Source organism: Trachypithecus francoisi, unplaced genomic scaffold, assembly GCF_009764315.1.
Source record: "Trachypithecus francoisi isolate TF-2019V2 unplaced genomic scaffold, Tfra_2.0 Lachesis_group2, whole genome shotgun sequence".
Classification (NCBI taxonomy): Eukaryota; Metazoa; Chordata; class Mammalia; order Primates; family Cercopithecidae; genus Trachypithecus; species Trachypithecus francoisi.
Genome location: NW_022681465.1, coordinates 160987994 through 161003053, shown reverse-complemented (window position 1 = coordinate 161003053; position 15060 = coordinate 160987994). Strand labels below are relative to the sequence as shown.

Below are 15060 nucleotides of genomic sequence, written 5' to 3'. Positions count from 1 at the left end.
GGCGCCAGCCACCTCGCCCGGCTAATTTTTTGTATTTTTAGTAGAGACGGGGTTTCACCGTGTTAGCCAGGATGGTCTCGATCTCCTGACCTCATGATCCGCCCGTCTCGGCCTCCCAAAGTGCTGGGATTATAGGCTTGAGCCACCGCGCCCGGCCCACTACTCTTTACTTTGACATGCAGTATTGCTCAAAAAATGGATCTCTTATAGCAGAATCACCCAAGACCCAAAAGAATAGTTAGAAACTCACCATCGTAATTCAGTATCTGAAAAATATTGTTCTCTTCCAGTCTGTAGCATTCCAATAACATTTTTAAAAGGATTTTTAAAGATTAGTTGAATCTAAAATTTATAAGGACAAAAATAAGGAAGATTATCCAGAAAAATTATTTCAAAGAATGAACATTTAAAAATGGAACGAGACTGGGTGTGGTGGCTAACACCTGTAACCCCAACACTTTGGGAGGCTGAGGTGGGCGGATCACTTGAGGTCAGGGGTTTGAGAACATCCTGGCCAACATAATGAAACTCTGTCTCTACTAAAAATAGAAAAAAAAATTAAGCCAGGAGTGGTGGCGCATGCCTGTAATCCCAGCTACTCAGGAGGCTGAGGCGGGAGAATAACTTGAATCTGGAAGGTGGAGGTTGTATAGAGCTGAGATTGTGCCACTGCACTCCAGCCTGGGCGACAGAGCGAGACTGTGTCTCAAAAAATAAGTGAATAAATAAGATAAAAAACAAAAGAACTAGTTCTTCCAGATATTAAAAATGTATTCTGGCTGGGCGGCAGTGGCTTATACCTGTAATCCCAGCACTTTGGGAGGCCGAGGCGGGTGGATCATTTGAGGTCAGGAGTTAGAGACTGGCCTGGCCAACATGGTGAAAACCCCATCTCTACTAAAAATACAAAAATTAGCCAGGCATGGTAGTGCATGCTTGTAATCCCAGCTACTTGGGAGGCTGAGGCAGGAGAATCACTTGAACCTGGGAGGTGGAGGTTGCAGTGAGCTGAGATCACGGCACTGCACTCCAGCCTGGGCGACAGAGCAAGAGTCTGTCTCAAAAAAAAGAAAAAATGTATTCTAAAATTATAGTAATTAAGACATTATGATTCTGGTAGATAGATCAGTGGTACAGAATTTAAAAAGTCCCAAATTCATATGGAAATTTAGAATATAATGAAAGCACATATCAGATCAGTGGAGAAAATTATTTTTTTTCTTTCTGGCAATATGATAGCTGGGTAGCCATCAGGAAAAATCAGATCCTTATCTTCACAGGAAGAAAATGGATTTTTTCCTCTTTATATTCCTGGAGTTAGGGAAGCCTTCTTAGAAAATGTTTTTTGAAAGAAATGTAGGTATTCTAATGCCTTATTAGAGGGAGTATAAGTTGGCACATTCCTTTAGGAGATTGGAAAATATCTGCCAAAATTTAAAATGCCTACTGAACATTTAAATGTACATGCTCTTTAATACATCAATTTCACTTCTTGGAATTTATCTTATGGTTAAATTCTGTAGCTTTTGGGTTTAGTTCATCATACTCTCACTTATGTGAATATACAGGGTTAGTCTTTGTAGTACTGTAATAGTAAAATATTAGAAACAACTCAACTTCCATCTGTGAAAAATGACTTATATCAGTATGATAAAAATGCAGCCCTGAAAACTTAAAAGAGGCAGTTTTTAAAAGTTACTGATATTAGCTGGGTGTAGTGGCACATGCTGATAGTCCTAGTTATTTGGGAGGCTGATAGGGAAGGATTGTTTGAACTCAGGAGTTCAAATCCAGCCTGGGTAATATAGATCTCATCTCTTTAAAATGTTACTGATCTTGCCTGATTTCTAAGATAAAGTGTTAAGTGAAAAAGGTGCCAGTGATGTATGATGCTACATAAAAATATTTTTAAAAAAGAATATACATATATGCTGGTATATTCATAAAGTATCTGTGAAAGGCTGTGCAAGAAGCTAATATTAGGGGCTGTATTGAGGGAAGACAACTGGGTGGGTAGGATAATGGTGGGAAACTTAATTCTATCATCCCCTCCCCACCAAATCATCAAGTGTCGTACTGGGTAAAAGGAAAAAAAGGATTCACCTAATTTTCATCTTTTTCAATTTGTTAGAATCTCCAGGGGTGAGGTCACCGCCAGTCCACATTAGAAATTTTTTTTTTTTTTTTTGAGACAGTCTTGCTGTGTCGCCCAAGCTGGAGTGCAGTGGTGCGATCTCGGCTCACTGCAAGCTCTGCGTCCTGGGTTCCTGCCATTCTCCTGCCTCAGCCTCCTGACTAGCTGGGAGTACAGATGCTCACCACAATGCCTGGCTAATTTTTTGTGTTTTTGGTAGAGACAGAGTTTCACCATGTTAACCAGGATGGTCTCGATCTCCTAACCTCGTGATCCACCCTCCTCGGCCTCCCAAAGTGCTGGGATTACAGGCGTGAGCCACCATGCTGGAAGAAAAAAAAGTGTTTTATGGTAGTGGTAAAAGACACATAAAATTTATCATCTTATCCATTTCTGAGTGTACAGTTTAGTAGTGTTAAGTATGTTCACATTGTTGGGCAACCAGTCTCTAGAACTTTTTCACTTTGCAAAACTGAAACTCTGTGCTCATTAGACAACAAATTTTCATTTCTCCCTATTGCCATCCCCTAGTACCCACCTACTTTATGTTTCTATGAATTTGACTACTTTAGATTCCTCATATAAGTGGAATCATACAGTATTTATGTTTTTGTAACTGGCTTATTTCACTTAGTATAGTGTTCATAAGGCTCATCCATTTTATAGCATGACAGGATTTCCTTCCTTTTTATTTTTATTTTTTATTTTTAAAAGAGATGAGGTCTTGCTTTATTACCCAGGCTGGCTTGAAGTCATGGGCTCAAGCAGTAGTCTGGCATCAGTCTTCTAAGCAGCTGGAAGTACAGGCATGTGCCACTGCCCTTCCTTTTTAAGGCTCAATAATATTCCATTGTATGTTTGTTTATCTGTTCTTCTGTTGGTGGACGTTTGGGTTGCTTCTACTTCTTGGCTATTGTGAATAGTGCTAGTATGAATGTGGGTGGGCAAATATGTCTTCAGGGCTCTGCCTTCAGTTTTTCCAAATATATCCCAGAAGTAGATAGGATTTCTATTTTTAATTTTTTGAGGACCTGTCATAATGTTTTCTATAGCAGTTGCACCATTTTATGGTCTCACCAACAGTGTACAAAGATTCCAATTTCTTCACATCTTTGCCAGCATTTATTTTCTGTGTATGGTTTTTTGTTTTGTTCGGTTTTGTTTTCTTTCATAGTAGCCATCCAAAGGGGTGTAAGGTGATCCCCAATTTTTTTTTCTTTGTTCTTTTTGAGACAGGCTTTCACTCTGTTGCTCAGGCTGGAGTATATTGGACAATCATGACTCACTGCACCCTCAACCTCCTGAGCTGAAGCAGTCCTCCCGTATTAGCCCTCCAGGTAGCTGGGACCATAGGCAGGTGCCACCACACCTGGCTATTTTTTTTTTTTTTTTTTTTTTATAGAGACAGGGTCTCCCTATGTTGCCCAGTCTCATCTCTAACTCCTGGGCTCAAGCAATCCTTCCACCTTGGCATTCAGGTGTTGGGATTACAGGCATGAGCCACTGTGCCCGGCCCCCAATCTATATTTTTAATGTTAAAGTATTTTAATCGTGTATTTCTTCTATATTTAAAAAGCTTATGAAGTTATGAAGTACATTTAATGATTTCAGTTTTATTACTAAAAAATACAACTAGTAGCCACTTTTTAGAATTGTATCTCAATGTGCTTTGTTTCTATAACTTGAAGTGCATGTTTTATAATAAGATCCTCAAGGGATTGTACCTCTATCTCTTTTTTTTTTTCTTTTTTCTTTTTTTGTATTTAACTACGAGTCACCTAGGGAGCACACTAGGATATGTATACTTAACCCCAGGTAACTTTGCTAAACTTAATTCTTTTCCCTAACACAGTTAAAATTCTAAGGTTCTGCATGTTAGGATTCCAGTGGTGTACGAACATTCAAAATAATGTGTTTTAATAAAAAAACTCTGTGTCATTTTACTTTACATGAAAGGATTTGATCTGTTTGTTTACTTTTAATTGAAAATAGTTTTATCTGTATGGTTTTGACAGTTGTATGTTAACTTTTCTCACAAGATGAATTTAATCATAAATTGTTCAAGAGCAAGATCAGTTGTTAAGAATTTTATCCAGAGACAAAAGTACATGAGATTCTAGTAAAAAATGGAAAGGAATTTAAATTGTCCTTAAATTTTTTCCTGCTTTTTCAAGAAAATTTTAGGGATGTGAGTGTTCTACAACAAAATTAATAGCTTATAAAGTATTTTACATTTTGAGTGAATTACTTGCAGCTCTTGTTTTTCTGACTTGAAGTTGCTGACATTATTCTGAAATTGTTATTGTGGAGTATCTGTTTTTTCTTGCAAGTATTCTTTAGAAGTATTATTTCTAAAATCACATCACTGTATGAATATCCAGCTGTAGCCTATGACTACATCGTGAGTATTGGAAGTCATTTTTAAATAACTTTTGCCAGACCTTAAGGTTCATTACTGTGCAGCTGTCTCCTTCCATGGCTGTTTTTATTTGGATGTTTAAGGCTGAGCTGCTGTCTTCATTATATTTGGTGTGTGACTTGGTAGAGAAGGGCACAAGTAGTGGTATGGCTTGGGAAGGGTGGGAGTTTAATCCTCATTGTGAGTTTTGAGAAAAGATAATGAAATCCTTTATATCCCTTTCCATAGACCTGCATTTCAAAGACTTACATTTTAATAAGAATTGGTTGTGCAGCTGCAACCCTGGCAACAAGGCCTAGGAGAAAAGAATTGGGGCAGCATTCCAGAAATCGGGGCAGGCACTGGTCTCATGTGGAGCTGAGCTAATAAAACAGATAAAAATATAAACCATGTAGTAAAAATAAGACCAATACTTTCTTTGGCATAGTAGATACTGAAATCTTTCCACATATATTTTTTAAAAAACCCAAAAGCTCATAAGCTGCACGCTCAATAAGGGTAGCTATATTATCTTCTCCTTTAGGATAAAAAACCCCAGATACTCTTGGAAGATAATATTTCTGTGAATTATACCCAAAATGTAATTGTTTTTGGCCCATTCTTGATGAAGTCCAGATGTTTTCAAAACATGGGGTACAAAATTTGTCAGATAAAGTTTAGAAACAAGGTTTTAGGTTTTAAACTTTAAAAATCAAATGCTCATATCAGTTTTAATGTAAATTTCTCATAGTTACTGGACTCTTTAGATGCCCTTAAATAATAAAATTTGTTAAATATATTCTCTGAATACTGTGACAATGCCTACATAATCTGTTATTTAACCATAATTTAATTATTACCTCATTGTTACGTGTTTAGGTTGTGTCGGAGTTTTCTGTCTTATAATAAGAAATATTGCAAGAAAACATTTTTGTGTGTATAGGTATTTTGCTTTCTTTTGGACTAGTCAGGATTACTTCTGGATTTCCAGAAGTGATACTGATGCATTAAATGTGAAAAATTTGAATACTTTCTAAGAGCACTACCAATCTACACAGCTATTATAGTGTGTATGCAGTTGCCAGTTTCTCTGCTTCTTTATCAACATTGAATATTTGAATAGATAAGAAATGGTAGTTGAATTTTTTGTTTTAATTTTCACTTTTTAAATTAGAAACTTGGAATATTTTAAAAGCAGCTTACCAGCTTCCCCTTTGTGGATTTTAAAATTTGTGTCCTTTTCTCATTTATCTATTGGACATCCATTAGGCGTTTTTTTTTTTTAAAGTAGTAGTCCTAAGAATCTCTCAAAATTGAGTGTGGTAAACTTCCTAGTCATTCTTTATACTCATACCAAATGGTATAGTATGTGCCAGGCTCTATTTTAGCCTGAACGAAACAATTGATATAGTTGCAAACTCCTAGAACTAAAGGGACTCTTAAATATCGTGTTCATTTTTTACCCAAGGAAACTGAGATCCCATCTCATTTTATATGATCAGTAATTAACCTTTGAGAATGGTGGCTGAACTGGAGTTAAAATTCTATCAGCATTGTTGTCTCCCTGCTGTTGCATATATCTCTTCTTTCCTCTTCCTAATATGATAATCAGATTTCCCTCTCACTACCCCCTGCTTCTTCCATTGTATTTGTAGATTCCCGTTGGCCTAAGCAAATCAGCCTAATCCTAGTTTTGGTTCAGGGGACCTGTTGGTTCATACCATTACTTTGTCCACAGTAATCGGTTCAGGAGTGACCAAGTCAGCAAAATTGATCTAGTTAGAGTGTAGTCTTGAATTTTCATTACTGTTAACATCTGAGTATTTTAAAGTTTTCTTAATGTTTTTACTTTTTAATCTGAGTTAGTAATATATTTAGTTTCCAAACGAGATTTTTAAAACCATCTTTTTGTCATTAATTTCTAGTTTTATCCCATTGTAAGATAATGCAGTGTGTATGGTATTGATCTTGTGTTTTGGGCCATGCTTTTTGGGCTGTTATATGACCTGTGTATATGCTGTGTGCTTATGCAAATAATATGTATTCTCTGATTTTATTGCTTGGATCTTCAACATATCTGCTTATACTGTTTTTGATCAGTTGAGTGTTAATATTTCCAACTGCAGTTGATTTTAGCTTTTTCTCCCTGCATTTTCTACAGTTGTTTCTGACCTATATTGAGACTTTGTTTGATGTGGATGTGTTCATGATGATTATGTGGTTTTGTTCTACTGTTTTTATAAATATGTAGTATCTCACTTTGTCCTTCTTGATTTTTTTTACCTTAAATTTTGTTATATTTATTTTTTATTTATTATGTTTATTTTTTTAGGGAGACAGAGTCTGCCTATGTTGGCTAGGCTGGTCTTAAACTCCTGGACTCAATCATTCTGCCTTGGCCTCCCAAAGTGCTTTACAGGCATGAGACACCATGGTTGGCCTGCCTTAAATTTTGTTAAGATTGCTATGTTAGCTTTATTGTGGCTCATATTTGTTTGGTTTATCCTTTCTTAAATATTTCTCATATTGCTGTGTCATTTTTTTAACCTAGCGTAAAATTTTTTTTATACCAATTTGTCTTTAAATTGGCAAGTTCAACTAATTTACATTATTGTAATTACTGTTCTAATTGGGTTTAATTTTCATACCTTTCCCTTTTGCCTAACTCCATTCCTGCTTTTCATTGGGTAAGTTGAAATTTTTTCTGTTTTTGTTCTTATGATGATTACCTTTTAGACCCATTCCTCAGTTTACTTCTGTATATTTCTTACTTTTAAAATGACCTTTTCTTCCCCTAAATATGACAGATACTCCAGCATTCTCATACCTTCTTTTAAGGTATCTCCTAACTCCCCATCGCCAGTGAGTATATTGCTGGTGTTTTAGATCACTTTTTATGGTTACTAAGACATTTGACTACTTTTACTTTCTTTGTCTCTTTTTTTTTAGAGATGGAGTCTTGTTCTGTCGCCCAGGTTGGAGTGCAGTGGTGCAATCTTGGCTCACTACAAGCTCCGCCTCCTGGGTTCATGCCATTCTCCTGCCTCAGCCTCCCAAGTAGCTGGGACTACAGGTGCCCGCCACCATGCCTGGCTAATTTTTTGTATTTTTAGTGGACATGGGGTTTCACCGTGTTAGTAGCCAGGATGGTCTCGATCTCCTGACCTTTTGATCTGCCTGCTTAAGCCTCCCAAAGTGCTGGGATTACAGGCATGAGCCACCGCGCCTGGCCTTTCTTTGTCTCTTGGAGTACCGTCTATAGTTCTTTTTCTTTTGAGTATTCTTCCAAATGTGTAGTTAGTGGGCTTTATGTGACCCTCTGATTCTTCATATGTTGAAAATATTTTTGTCTTCACATCATATTGGAAGGATGTTTTGGATGTAAAATTCTAAGTTTAAAGTTATTTTAATTCAAGACTTTTAAAATACAGGTCAAGAGTCCCTTTCCTGGTGTTTTAAAATCAAAGAACCAAATGGTTTTTCATAATTTATTTGACTACAACACCCAAACCAAACTGGTATGAGGCTACTTAGGATTTTATTCATCTCATTTAGTGTTAATGTTTATAGATTTTGCTTCAAGATATTAATGAGTTAAATTACGGGTTAGTTCCTTAGATGCTGTTGTGGATGTTATATAATATGTGATATACATACACACACCATATTATCTTTATATAATCTGAAAAATCATTGTTTTAGTCTGTTTTGTGCTGCTATAACAAGATACCACGGACTGGGTAATTTATAATGAACCAGAAATGTATTGGCTCATGGTTCGGCGGGCTGGAAAGTCCAAGATCGAGGGGACAACGTGTTGCTGCGGCAGAAGGCAGAAGGGAGAGAGAGAGCATGAGTGAGGAGATAGAACTCCCCCTTTTATAATGAACCCATCAAAATGGGGCACATAGTCTTAAATATGATGACAGCATTAATCTTTTGGGGGTTTTCGTTTCCAATGCATGTTTTTTTGGGGGATACATTCAAACCACAGCAATTCTGAATTCTGAAAAAACCCCTGCTGCAAGGATTATGGATAAAGGATTGTGGATTTACACTACCCCATTCTGTGTCCAGTGTCACTTTTTGTGATATCTAATATTAATCTTATTCTTTTGCTTTTGACATTACTCTGTTCTTTTTTTCCAGCCTTTGAGATTTTTTTCTTTGATAATCTTAAATTTTCTAGGAATGGGCTCTTCTGTTATTTGGCTGTTTGAGGCTTTACACTCTTGACTTCTTTTATCTTTAATTCTGGGAAGTTATTATTTCTTGAAATGTTTATTCTTCCCTAGAAATGTTTCATTTCCTTCCCTCTTTCTGGAACTCTGTTATCTGGATATTGTCTGTTTTTCATATTTAGTATTTCTACTTGATTCTTTTTCATGGTTTCTTGTTTTGGCTTCATATACTTATGTCTTCCATTGACTTCTTAGGGACACATTGCTGGATCATTCATTCCAGTAATGCTGCTTCAGATGGCGTAAGTTGTTTAGTGAGTCATCTTTCTTTCACAATAGTTTTATGTTCTAGATGTGTCTATTTGTCTGTGTCCCTTGGGGTGTATTAGTCACTTAATCTAATGATATCTGTTAGGGAATTTATGTCCAGGTGAGTTTAAGGAGAGGAAGGACTTGGGACCCAGGTCAGTTAGCCACTTGGCACCACTGAAGTGCTGTCAAGTTCTTCTGTTGGTTGCTACTGCATCAGGCAAATTCTGATTGGGATTTGTTTTTAAACTCTTATAAATAAATAATATTGGATACTGGAAAGAGGTTATGTCCTTAGATTATAACTCACTACCAGCCCTGTAGCTCCTCTGCCCCTTGTGGTGGGGGCACAGAGGGGCAGGAAGAGTGAATGCCAAGAGGATGGCTTATTAGCCTGTATCTGTTTTCCTGAGCTTCCCTCCCTAAGGCTTTTGTGCCACCCTGATTTTATCCTGCTGACAAAGACATCTAGGCTGTTGCTGCCAATTTCTGTGGCTAAAGGGCAATCAAGGGGAAGGGAAAGGCAGAATCTTAAAGGGCTTTTAGCATATCTCTCTGCTAGTCCTACCTCTGCTTCCCTTTGCTTCTGGCTCCAGGTTACCAGTTTCCTTTCAGAAAAGTTAAGTACAGCTTTTAGTATTACCAGCAGTTTTTATTCCTTTTTGTTGTTGCTGCCATTATTGTTCTTGGAATCCAGATTTACTTCTGTTTTTTTCTTCCTTCTGGTTGATTTTGTTGGAAGGCACCAGAAGCCCATGACAGTCGTTCATCTTGATAAGTATTGGATGACTTCATTTGATCCAAGAAAGATTAGTTATACAAGATTTCCTCGCAGCACATAAAAATCTTTAATTGAAGAGTAGAGGCATACAAAATATACACAAACTATATGATAATAATCATAAAAATTAAGAGTTCCAGACTGGGCATGGTGGCTCACACCTATAATCCCAGCATTGTGGGAGGCCTAGGTGGGGGGATCTCCTGAGGTCAGGAGTTCAAGACCAACCTGGCCAACATGGTGAAACCCCGTCTCTACTAAAAATATAAAAATCAGCTGGGCATGGTATTGGGCACCTGTAATCCCAGCTACTTGGGAGGCTGAGGCAGGAGAATCGCTTGAACTCGGGAGCGGAGGTTGTAGTGAGCCGAGATTGTGCCTTTGCTCTCCAGCCTGGGCAATAAAAGCGAAACTCCATCTCAAAGAAAAAAAAAAAAAAAAAGAGCTCCAGTTATCTATCACTGTATAACAAACTACCTTAAAATTCAGTGGCTTAACCAGCAATTACTCTATTATATCTCTCAATCTTGAAGGTCAGGAATTTGGGCAAGTCTTGGCAATTCTTCTCTTAAATGCAGCATCATCAACTAATGGTATTCAACTAATAGGTGGGCAGAACTGGAGGATTCTAAGCAGCTTTATTTACACGTCTGGTGCTTTGACTAGGAAGGCTGGAAGGCTGAGCTCAGTTGGGCCTATGTGTACGCATGGTCTTTCCAGCATGATGGTTTTAGGGTAGCTGGAATCTGTGCAGAAGCTATAAGGCTTTTTATGATGTTCTAAGATCCAAGCCTTGTTCTGTAGTGGAACAAGTCTTACTAAGGTCACCTGAATTTAATGTAGAGGAATTTGGAGGAATAACCAAGAATAACTTAATACCACACAAGGTTATTAGAGTTTTTTTTGTTCATGATTGTTGCTTTTAGGAGAATGTCATTAGTTCTTGGCTTAGGGAACCTTTTCCTTATCCCTCTCATCTGAAGGGGATTCTCTGTAGTAGAGGGATATCATGTACTTCTTTTTCAGTTCACTTTTATAATAATATCTTTCCCCATAACAGTGGTTCCCAACTGGGGGAATCACTCCCCAGGGACATTTGGCAGTGTCGGGAGACATTTTTGGTTGTCACAACTGGTGAAAAAGGGGTACTGTTTGTGTCTAATGGATAGAGGCCAAGGATGTTGCTAAATATCCCACAGTGCACAGGACAATGCCTGCAAGAAAGTACTATCTGGGCTGGGCGCCGTGGCTCATTCCTGTAATTCCAGTAATCCCAGCGCTTTAGAGGATCAGTTGAGTCCAGGAGTTCGAGACTAGCCTGGGCAACATATAGACCCTGCCTCTACAAATTAAAAAAAGAAAAAAAAATTAAGTAGCTGGGTGTGGTGGTGCATGCCTGTAGTCCTAGCTACTCTGTGAACTAAGTATTTTGTTTAATTTTCACAACAGCCCCATGGTATAGGTACTATTATTTTCCTGGACAGCATTTTCCAGTTTGAAAGAGCTCATTCAGACCCCAGTACAATGATGAAAAAGGACCAAACTAAGTCACATCTCTGTGGCATTTGAGAATTCCAAGAGTTAAAGAAAAAAATGTTTAACTCTTCTAGAAGAGAAATACATCACACACAAAGGAAGGAAAATTGGAATGTCATCAGACTTCTCACAACTCTGTAAGTTACCAGATACTGAAATAGTGCCTTTAAACTCCTGAGGGAAAGATTTTTATCTTGGTATTCTATATTCAACTAAATGATCAAGTATCAAATGTAAGGAATTAAAATATTTTCATTCTGTGTACCACTTCTTAGGAAGCCAGGGGAGTATGTATGTGATTTGACAACGTAAGTGAGAAGAATGAGAAGAGGAAGACGTGATTCACAGAAACAGAACATACCAACTTAGAGCAGTTAGGATTGAAGCAAGAGGCTAGGAAGAAACCAAAAGAATATTTGAATCAGTACATTTATTAATATGTTCAGGTATTTGGAAATTACGGGTGTTTCACAGATCTGATATAGACACATAAAAAAACTAAGCAATTTAAAAAGCTCAGCAGTTATTCAGAGAAAGCAAAAGATTATTTAAGAAAACATAGGGAGGCTGAGGTAGGAGAATCGCTTGAACCCAGAAGGTGGAGGTTGCAGTGAGCCGAGATTGTTCCATTGCACTCCAGCATGGGCAACAGAGCAAGACTCTTGTCTCAAAAAAAAAAAAAAAAAAAAAAAAAGCTAATTATACCAAGTAGTCTAAAAATTGATAATTTGAGAAGTAGAAATGGGCATCTTACTTAAAATTATAAGAGTTAATACTTTACTCTGGGCACGGTGGCTCATGCCCGTAATCCCAGCCCTTTGGGAGGCTGAGGTGGGCAGATCACGAGGTCAGGAGATCGAGACCATCCTGGCCAACATGGTGATACCCCATCTCTACTAAAAATACAAAAATTAGCTGGGTGTGGTGGTGCAGGTGTGTAATTCCAGCTACTCTGGAGGCTGAGGCTGGAGAAACACTTGAACTGGAAGGTTGCAGTGAGTCGAGATTGTGCCACTGCACTCCAGCCTGGTGACAGAGTGAAACTGTCTCAAAAAAAAAAAAAAAAAAAAAAAGTAAATACCAGAAGAAACAGCTTGGTAAGTTAAAAACAGTTCTCACTAAGAGATGGAGAGGCACAGGGCAAAGATTTGCCATTTTTAATAGTCTTTTTTTTTTTTTTCTTTTTTTGAGACGGAGTCTCGCTCTGTCGCCCGGGCTGGAGTGCAGTGGCCGGATCTCAGCTCACTGCAAGCTCCGCCTTCCGGGTTCACGACATTCTCCTGCCTCAGCCTCCCGAGTAGCTGGGACTATAGGCGCCCGCCACGTCGCCCGGCTAGTTTTTTGTATTTTTAGTAGAGACGGGGTTTCACAGTGTTAGCCAGGATGGTCTCGATCTCCTGACCTCGTGATCCGCCCGTCTCGGCCTCCCAAAGTGCTGGGATTACAGGCTTGAGCCACCGCGCCCGGCCTTTTTTTTTTTTTTTTTTTTAAGGCAAAGTCTCACTCTTTGTCACCAGTCTGGAGTGCAGTGGTACCGATCTCAGCTCACTGCAACCTCTGCCTCCCAGGTTCAAGTGATTCTCCTGCCTCTGCCTCCCGAGTAGCTGGGATTACAGGCGCCTGCCACTACGCCCAGCTAAGTTTTTGTATTTTTAGTAGAGATGAGATTTCACCATATTGGCTAGGCTAGTCTTGAACTCCTGACCTCGTGATTTGTCCGTCTCAGCCTTCCAAAGTGCTGGGATTGCAGGTGTGAGCCACTGCACCCAGCTAATAATAGTCTTTTATTTTTCATTGATTCTTTTTTTTTTTTTTTCTTTGAGACAGATTCTCGCTCTATTACTCAGGCTGCAGTGCAGTGGCACGATCTTGGCTCACTGCAGCCTCTGCCTTATGGGTTCAAGTGATTCTTGTGCCTCAGCTTCCCAAGTAGCTGGGACTACAGGCATACACCGCCACACCCAGCTAATTGTTGTATTTTTAGTAGGCACGGGGTTTCATTGTGTTGACCAGGCTGGTCTTAAACTCCTGACCTCAGGTGATCCACCCACTTCAGCCTTCTAATGTGTAGTATTCATTGATTTTTTTTTTTTTTTTTTTGAGACGGAATCTTGCTCTGTTGCCCAGGCTGGAGTGCAGTGGCTGGATCTCAGCTCACTGCAAGCTCCACCTCCCGGGTTCACGCCATTCTCCTGCCTCAGCCTCCCGAGTAGCTGGAACTACAGGTGCCCACCACCACACCTGGCTAACTTTTTTGTATTTTTAGTAGAGACAGGGTTTCACCGTGTTAGCCAGGATGGCCTCGATCTCCTGACCTCGTGATCTGCCCGCCTTGGCCTCCCAAAGTGCTGGGATTACAGGCGTGAGCCTCCGTGTCCGACCTCAGTCCTGATTTTCACTAAAGGTGCTAAATTAATCTGATAAACAAAGGATATCTTCAGCAAATGAACTAGAACAACTAGATATCCATACTTTTTAAAAAATTGGCCTTTATACTGTCAGAAAATAAAATTTAAGTAAAAACAAGTTATAGATATAAAAATAAAAGCTGAAAGGTCTAGAAAAAGAAACAGATTATCTTTGCAACTTTGGGATATGTGAAAAAATTTTTAGAACCCAAAAAGCACAAATCATAAGAGATAAAACATGCATAAGACATTATCAAAGTTGAAAACTTAAACTCTTTGAAAGATGTTGTTAGGAAGACAAAGACCAGGATAAAATATTCACTCTGCATATATTGGAGAAAGGATTGACCTAGAATATGTGAACATAGCTCAGTGAGATGACGGAATTTTAAAATGGGCAAAACGTTGGAACATATTTATCCAAAGAAAATACATGAATGGCCAAGAAGCACATGAAAAGACTTAATATCACCAGTTATCAGAAGAGTGAAAATTTAAACCACAGCAAGATACTACTGTACACCAGCTAGGATGACTAGAATTTAAAAGATTGATAGTACAAAGAGTTGGTAGGATAAGGAATAACTGGAACTCTTATACATTGCTGGCAGGAATGCAAAATGGTAAAACTGATTTAGAAAACTGGTGGGTAGTTTCTTAATAAAGTTAAAATCATACTTACTGTATTAACCAGTATTTCCACTCCTAGGTATTTACCCAGGAGAGAGAAAAACTTTTCACACAAACACCTCTTTTTTGTGTGTGTGTGTGTGTGTGTTTTTTTTAATTTACCACCTTCACCCCTTCTCACAAAAACCATTGTATTATACAGATGTTCATAATCATAACAGCTTTATTTTTAATAGCCAAGAACATTAATGTCCATCAACAGATGGGTGGATAAACAGATTGTATAATATCCATATAATGGAAATCTGCTTAGGAATAAAAAATAATTTACTAATAGAGACAACATAGATAAATCTTAAAAACATGCTGAATGAAAGAAGCCAGATGTGAAAAAGAGTGCATGCTGTATAATTATACTTACATGGAACTATAAGAAAGTCTAATCTATAATCAGTCATTTTAAATATAAGGAAAAAATTCACCCTCCTATTTTGATAATTACGTGTGCATCCATACCTCAGCCTTTTATAACCGAGTTCAGGGAACAATGGTTTGGACTTTGATTAACCACAGAGAAGTAGCTGTGTGATAAATACATAGTTTGAAAGATCATCTTAAAATAAGTTAATTTTTTTCAGAAGGGCCTTGTTACACACATGAGTATCAGCTGTTTCAGCTAGTTT

At 38.2% G+C, this 15060-nt stretch overlaps 1 protein-coding gene across 17 annotated transcripts in view; it reads left to right on the top strand.

Annotated features, from left to right (window-relative positions):
• Positions 1–15060, top strand: part of CDC42SE2 (CDC42 small effector 2) — a 145996-nt gene that overhangs the window by 63166 nt on the left and 67770 nt on the right. The window lies entirely within an intron of this gene.